Genomic DNA, 7,494 nt, shown 5'->3' on the forward strand with positions numbered 1-7,494 from the left:
TCTAAAAGAGGACATGTGTTGTTCCTTGCTTGATTTTCTGCACACTGCATTGGCAGGACAGAAAAAAAACAATCCACTTTGCATATATGAATGAGAGGAAGAACAATAAAGACCATGATTTTGTCGCAGCTATTTCCATGACAAAACCAAAGACTTTTGAGAGGGTGTTTTCTTACTAAAATGTCACTGTGGTTTGTCATGGAAATCACATCTCAGACAAAAATCAAAGCCCTGGCTTCACAAATTATCTGTGTTCCCCTCAGTCTGTGATGCTTGACACCATCACTTCACTACATACACATAAAAATGGAAGTTAAATGTGTTGTATAGGCATCCTAAATGTTTTACAAGTAGGAACTAACGTGTAGCCATATTATTTTAAATTTTTTTTTAAATAAAGGATAGGACCATGAAATAATTGGGAGGAAAACAGCAATGAGAAGACAGGAAAGACAGAGACCCTGGAAACCAGCACTCTGAGCTGTGTTTGGTAAACAACAAGTCTCATTTTGATTTCAAGGGGAGAAGCCCTGGATTTGTGGCTTGGTTGTAGTAAACCCTGAGTTGTGCCACTGGATGGGAGGCCACACGAAATGACAGATCTTGCCTGTCTGTGACTCTGAGAGCGTCTCTCAAAATCAGTCCACGTTTGACTGACAGAGAAAGCCCGAGCTGTTGGAGCTGTTTTGTGCTGTGTTTTTCCAACAAGCCTTTGAGTCTTCAGCAGGAAATACTGACTTGCCAAGCCGTGAGTACTGAAGAATACTGTGACACAAAGTGGAGGAGACATGGTGGGACGCTATTCCCTGAATTACACAACCTTTTTCACATTAAGAACAGACGCAAAATTATTTATTCAGAAGCTGCTGTGGGATAACACCTCCTCATGTATGTGAATTACTTTTACTCAGAAAATAATTATTGCATCTTCCTAGCACAGAGCTAAATAGTTCAATAGAAACATGGCCACACTTAGAAGAGTCTGTCTGTACTCCTGGCCAGTAGGTCTGGGTTAGGTGACCAACAGCACTCCTGATCTACATTAATCCTTCCTGAAGAACTGAGGGAACCTCCACTCACTGTGGACCCTGTCCTATGAGCACTGCTCAGCCACTGTTGGCTTCCAAACCAGAACTGGTTTACTTAGCCAGTCCCACTACAAGGCTTTCTAGTTTCTCCCACTGGAGTTAGTTACCCTGAAATCATACCAATGCCAGAACAGAAGATCCCTCTCGTGCTGGTTCTTCAGGTTAGGCAGAAGCACCTCTGAAACTCACATGGAGCCAGGACGGAGAATGGAGTAAAGAACTAGCCCACTGTTACCTGAGGCCACTCCTGACCTGAATGGAAAAAAAAAAAAAAAACACATCACCCTACACCAAAATTAAATTATGATTTGAGCTACTTAGCAAGTTAACTAAATTTACTGTGACCTACATACCAGAAAGCTTTGGATATGTGGAAAGGCTTCTCTCTGCAGAAGTCAGGTCACTCAGTAAAATCTAGTTTAAAAATCCACACACTTTTCTGAAGTCTCCACGGTCTTACAGCAGAGAACAGCCAGTCTGAAGAAGCAGTGAGACATTTTTAACTTTGACATCTATTAGGTCAGGCCTGCAAAGGTTTTTGTCTCTTGTCAGGATAGCAGACAATGCTGACAGATGAACTGATTAGGCTTGGTGCATACTGCAGTGCAGACATAGTAATTACAGCCTAGAAACAATCATTTAAACAGAAAATAGTGTATTGCATGCAGGAAGTTCATTGCCAGCTGCCTAGAGGCAGCACCTCCATAGCTACTATATAGAAATAAAACTCATCAGGCAGCACATTAGGCACTAAATCTTTCTAAAATACATCAGCTAAAGAGCAACCACTTATAAACAGCTAATGTAGTCACAGAAGACAACAAAATTAAATGTATATATTGAAAACCGTGTCCTAAAGAAAGATGGATAAAGAAGCATCTATCCGTCTGTCTGTCTCTCAGATATATATATATATATATATATATCTGTTTTTCCATCTTTAAAACAGAAAGACTATTTTATCTTTTTATATCTAGCTATGCATATGTATGTATACAGGGGTAAAAACAGAACCTTAATAACAGACACCTTGGTCTATAAAATGGCCTTTTCCATAACAGGATGGAGTTGTCCTTCAGACCAGATGGACTTTTCCACATCTCTTAATATTGTTTTCTATCCCCTATCAGCATCACACAACTTTTAATCTCAGACTGCAGCAAAGCTGGCCTTTGGAAATAGAGGTGCTGAGTCACTGCATAGTTATTTTGTCTGCTGTTTTTAAACAGTATTTTTGTGTAAAAGCTCAGCTCAGAATAAGAAGAGAAATACAATACAGACCTTTAAAGATAAGTTAAATGGACAGTGAAAATTGGCCCATAATATACTTAAGAAGCCTTTGTGATTAAAGTCTCACATTTTCTTGTGCTAATGAAGGACTAGGCAAGATGGTGACTGAAGAAATGTCTAGGGAATAGCATATAAGCCATGGCCGGTTTTGTTGTTGTCTCTTTTCTCTCTAAATCATTTACTCTGATAAATTTTGACTTCTTTTCTGTATGGGTGTCATCAGATGAAGCACACAGACACTATCAAAAGATGCATACACAGGCTTTCAACCTCCGTCACGGCGCGTTTCCTTTATCCAGCAGGCATCTGAGTGTGCTACCACGCAAGTAAACCTCCTTTTGATGCATGTTTTATGCAAATGAGCCTTTGCTCTAGGGAGCAGCAGGCCACGAGCTGGCACATACATCAAACAGCATGCAAATCCTTCCCCACCAAAGACCTGGTTTATAGTATGCCACTGGATTGTAAAAATGTAAAACATCTAACAAATTTCGAAGAGCTACAGCACGTTAAAAACAACCAGGCTGTTAAAAACAACCAGGCACTACATTAACAGAGTATATGTTTGCTAAAACCTTCTCTGGTGCACCTATACCCTCAGCTGTATATTCAAAAGCTGTAAGAAACAGCAATTAGTCCTCCCACTGCTCTACACCGGATTAGAAAGTTAACTGGAGTTTAGGTCATTGACGGACTTGCTGGTAATTGGTTTTAGCAGCAAGATAAAAGTGATATTAAAAAGGCACTAGTATTCATTGAGAAGTTTTGGGAAGTTCAAGGGCCGCCTGATTGGAGCAACTGCATTGTACAGGGAGGCATCACTTGAGGTAGATCTGCTCTCAGTTAATCCAGTATTTTCCGAATGAGAAATGGAAATGGAACATTATATCTCAAATGAAATCAAACAGACTTTTTGTGCTCACCCCCTCTGAAAATGCGGTTAGAAGAAACAGACACCTAAAAATATTTTTTCGTCTTCTATTCCATCCTGCCACACTTACCTCTTCAGTACTTGAATGCTACCATCTCTTGGTTTAATAAGCAGCATGACTAACATCTGTCTCATAATTTATATGCTCGTCGTCTCCCTCGGGAAAGACCTGTGTGCAGTGCAGACTGTTCTTATTATGTATAAACACCAAAAAATACCTAATTACACAAGCACACACATGTCCATGTGAGTTAGTCAGAGAGGGCAGAATGAAAGCAAAGGTGCCTTGTACCTAGGGCAGGGAGTGCTGAGGTTTGCTCTGCAAGAAGGAGGAGGGCAGGGCTTAGATGAGCCCCCAAAAGGTGCTGCCCAGACACACCTCATTCTTCTCCTGGATACAGCATGGCTGTGTTGGGAAGGCGTTCATCGTCTTTAGCAGCACAAATGACTGGACACTCCTGGTGACCAGTGACAGAGTGGTTACAGAAAATTTGGAGTCTTACATGAGTTTTAGATGTAGCTGCTACATAATGGTAATGTGGGGCCAAAGAACTTGACCAGTAATGATATACTAGGATTTCTTCAGAGAGATTTGAAGAGTTTTCTCTATATTATAGCATTTTACCCAGAACTTGTTTTTATATTAGCATCTGTTGTGCTGGAGTGATCTGCAGAAGAAGCTATTTCCTTAGTACAGGAAGAAATTGTGGTACTAATTAAATTTGAGCAAGTAGAGGCAGGAGGAAGGAATTTCTTTGTCTCTCTGGGTTTGGCAGTGAGAGAAACATATTTACAGGGAGTTTTTTGGAACTTCGCCTCTTTGAATAGGGAAAATCCATAGCCATTCAGGAAATACATTAGGCAGTAGCAGTGCTATGCAAGAAATGATCAGCTTCTAGTTATTTTCATAATGCAGGCTGGATGCCCTTTAGTTGACTGTGTCACATGATTGAAGACAGGAGTGCTCTTGTCCATTTTTCTAGCCGTGTGTGCTCTCTGTGAAGATGAGTTTGTATTTTTTTAACCTGCATGGGAAATCCAGCAGTGGAAAAGTTACTAATCCAGAGAGTTCAGGAAGTTTGAGCAGGAGGGGTCAGTCAGCTTCACAGCAAAAATAAGTGGCAGGTAACATAAGAAACCACAACTACTCATCCAATTTCCGGGGGCCAAGGTGAGGAACCCGGCAAGACTGCGTCTGACTGTCAGCTTCTTTTCTAAGTGCCCATCTGAATTTTGACACTGGTTTCCCTGCTTGGATCCTATATGAGCCCAGATAATGCTTACACAGACAGTTGCTTCTTGGGAAAATGTGGAAATCTTCTTTCTCTCCTGTGACAGTTGCTGTTTTGCCAGCTGGGAAACTGAGGTGTTTCAAAGTTAAATAATTTATGTAATGAGGTACAGCAGGGCTTGGAAAACATCCTGCTCCTTACTTGTCTGCATTGCGTACACTAGCCTGCATTTGCACTTACAGTGGATCAATGGCAAGGTTTGATAAAAGCTTCCAAATCCTGTGCATTTTTCCATGAAAGAAAGAAGTACCATCAGGCTAGAGAAGGTGAGCCTGCAGGAGGAGAGCATTCCTCTGGTGATATGGAGCTGGTCTCTTAGCATTGCCAAACATTTAGGCTGATAAGTTCCTTAAGGAAGTTACTGAGCCACATCTTATGCTGCCTAAAGTTTCACTAGTGACAGCAGACAAGATATTACAGCCATGGGCTGTAAGAGAGCAGCTCAGTCTGCAAGGATCCTGGCCATGGGCTTTCTACTGCTACCTCACTCATAGCTCCCCAGAATCCAGAGGAGAGAACCTACTTTCCACCAGGCTGCTGCACTGCATAGTCAGCACATAAGGGAGAGTGGAGCGGGATGAGCAGGGCAGCTGGAATACGTGTGCTCACAGATCTACCTCCATTTATATTTCCTGATTTTTTCAAGAAGGACAGCAGAAAACAATAGCATCATAAAAACCAAATTTTAGCTGATTTCCAAGCACTGGGAGTGTGAAATGCACATGTACCTTAACTGCTACCATGGAAAATACCTTTCAGTTCAGGCTGGCATCTTTGAGGATTTCCTGGGAGTTGCAGGTGGCACTCTGCCATATATAGGGATTTAAACACAAATAAGAAGTGGTCTCAGTGGTGAATGAGGAGCATGGATCCTTATGAAAATATGTTGCTTGCAGGCATGTCACAGGCTGGCAATGACATCAGTCTCAAAGGTGGTGCTGGCCTCCTTCCACCACCCAGCACTTCTAAAGGCCAACTTGGCAAGTAGAGGGGACATTGTGTGGAGCTGTTTGTACAGCAAATATGGTGCTGCAGATTGGGAAAATGAAATCAAGTACCACCTTAAGCCATTTCCTTATGCTTTCTTCTCTGTGGGTGGGACTAGGTCTGAGTTTAAAACAAAAAGGAGAAACAAAATAAAATGTCAGTTTTGTTCAGTGTCACATTTAGCTCTGTGGACGGCACCAAGTTTTTGTCTGTGCCTGCCTGTCTATGCCCAGAAGCTTTGGGTATATTCTTTTGTGATGAGAACCAGTATAGCAAAGCAGCTGGGACAGGCTGAAAGAGACCTCAGCACCTGCAGAGCCCTCCTTGTTCTCAGCCCCATCCTTACTCAATACACTAGAGCCTGGCATACAAATGGAGGATTTGTGTAGTGCCTCTTGTTTGCTGAACACTGTGAAACTGCTCCAGCATCGACTGTCTGGGCACTGGATTCCTCCAGGGATAATGTGGCAAAACCATTCTTGGAAATCCAGTGCTGTTCTTGGAAATGAGGAAAGTTTGCTGTAGCAGAATCAAAGTGTCAAATGATTCCTTCACAGATTCTCGATAAGGTCAGATTTCAAAGTCAGGGCACAACTTTAAAAGACAAAGCTTTCTAAATAATCCTTATATATTTATGACTGAAAAACTATGCCATTGTAACCTTTAGCATCAGCAAAAGGAGCCTATTTTCTGCCTTGAAGTTGAAGAGGACAGAAAGATCCTAGTTTTAGAGCACTGTTTATCATTATATATAATTTTGCTTAGTTTATTAATAGTTGATTTTTCCTTGGTCCTATCAAATGTCACCCTCCTGTTTCTTTACAGTTCTTCACTGAAACTTTAAACATTCAAATTATAGATACAAACAAAGGCACATATGGAGTATTATAAGATTGCCTTTTTCTCTCCTCACGTGATTCAGTAACTTTGGCCAGTTACTCTGCTTGGGCCCTAAAAGTACTGGTAATTCTGTAATTTCTTCACAGAATTTGGCTTCCCTTTCTTCCTTGGTCTTGGGCCCTGATTCTCCATTCCTCACGTACATAAAGCACCCAAGGGATTTAACAAGGAAGGGAATATGGGATCAGGCCCTGGCAGTTTGCAAAGTATAAAGAAACTTGCTCCTGCTGGGCCCCAGCTGGCAGCATTTATGGCAGATCTCCGGCTTCTCGCAGCAAATTGATCTCTGTGCCAGAGCCCAGAAACAGAACCCACTCCCTGCTCCTGTCGAGCTGCAGTGCAAGGGCAGGACACAAAGCTGCTTGGTCCTGAAGGATGGCCCTTCACGATGCCTTTGAGACTTACATCCAAACTACTCATCAAAGGTGTCACACTCTGTTTTGCATCACATTTGAAAATAAGAAAGACTTTATAAGCTCGACTGAGTGTCCAGATAAAACAGAAACCGAACTGTCCTATGTGTGGGTGCATCTGAAGCCTGTAGCTTAACTGACATTAATGATAAAGATGAGCTTCACAGGTATTACAGTGGTGGAGGATTATCTCTGCTTTCACAGGCAGTGCAGACAGCTGATGAAGCTAAGAACTCAGCTGTTACCTTCACCTGCACCCATTCTTCCTCCCAGATGCCATCCTCTATCCATCATGGACATCTCTTGCATTCTGACAAAAGATCCACGACTTTCGGCCCAAACAGTTTCTTTTTTCCAGTCCAAGTTTCCATTGTTGCTCCAGTTCGTTCTTTACCATAGCACAAATGTTTCAGATCCAGCCTAAGCCCCTGGCTCATGGCAGACATTTTTACTGATTTTAAAACTTTGGCAAAAAGATATATTGCAGGGCTTGGTCCTCCTGGCAACTTCTGAAGCCATTCACATCTATGTAAAAAGCCTATAGATTAATTTCTTTGCATAAATTACTCTACTAGTTGCACTGAGAATCAACA

This window comes from Pseudopipra pipra, chromosome 1 (assembly GCF_036250125.1).
Source record: "Pseudopipra pipra isolate bDixPip1 chromosome 1, bDixPip1.hap1, whole genome shotgun sequence".
Taxonomy (NCBI): domain Eukaryota; kingdom Metazoa; phylum Chordata; class Aves; order Passeriformes; family Pipridae; genus Pseudopipra; species Pseudopipra pipra.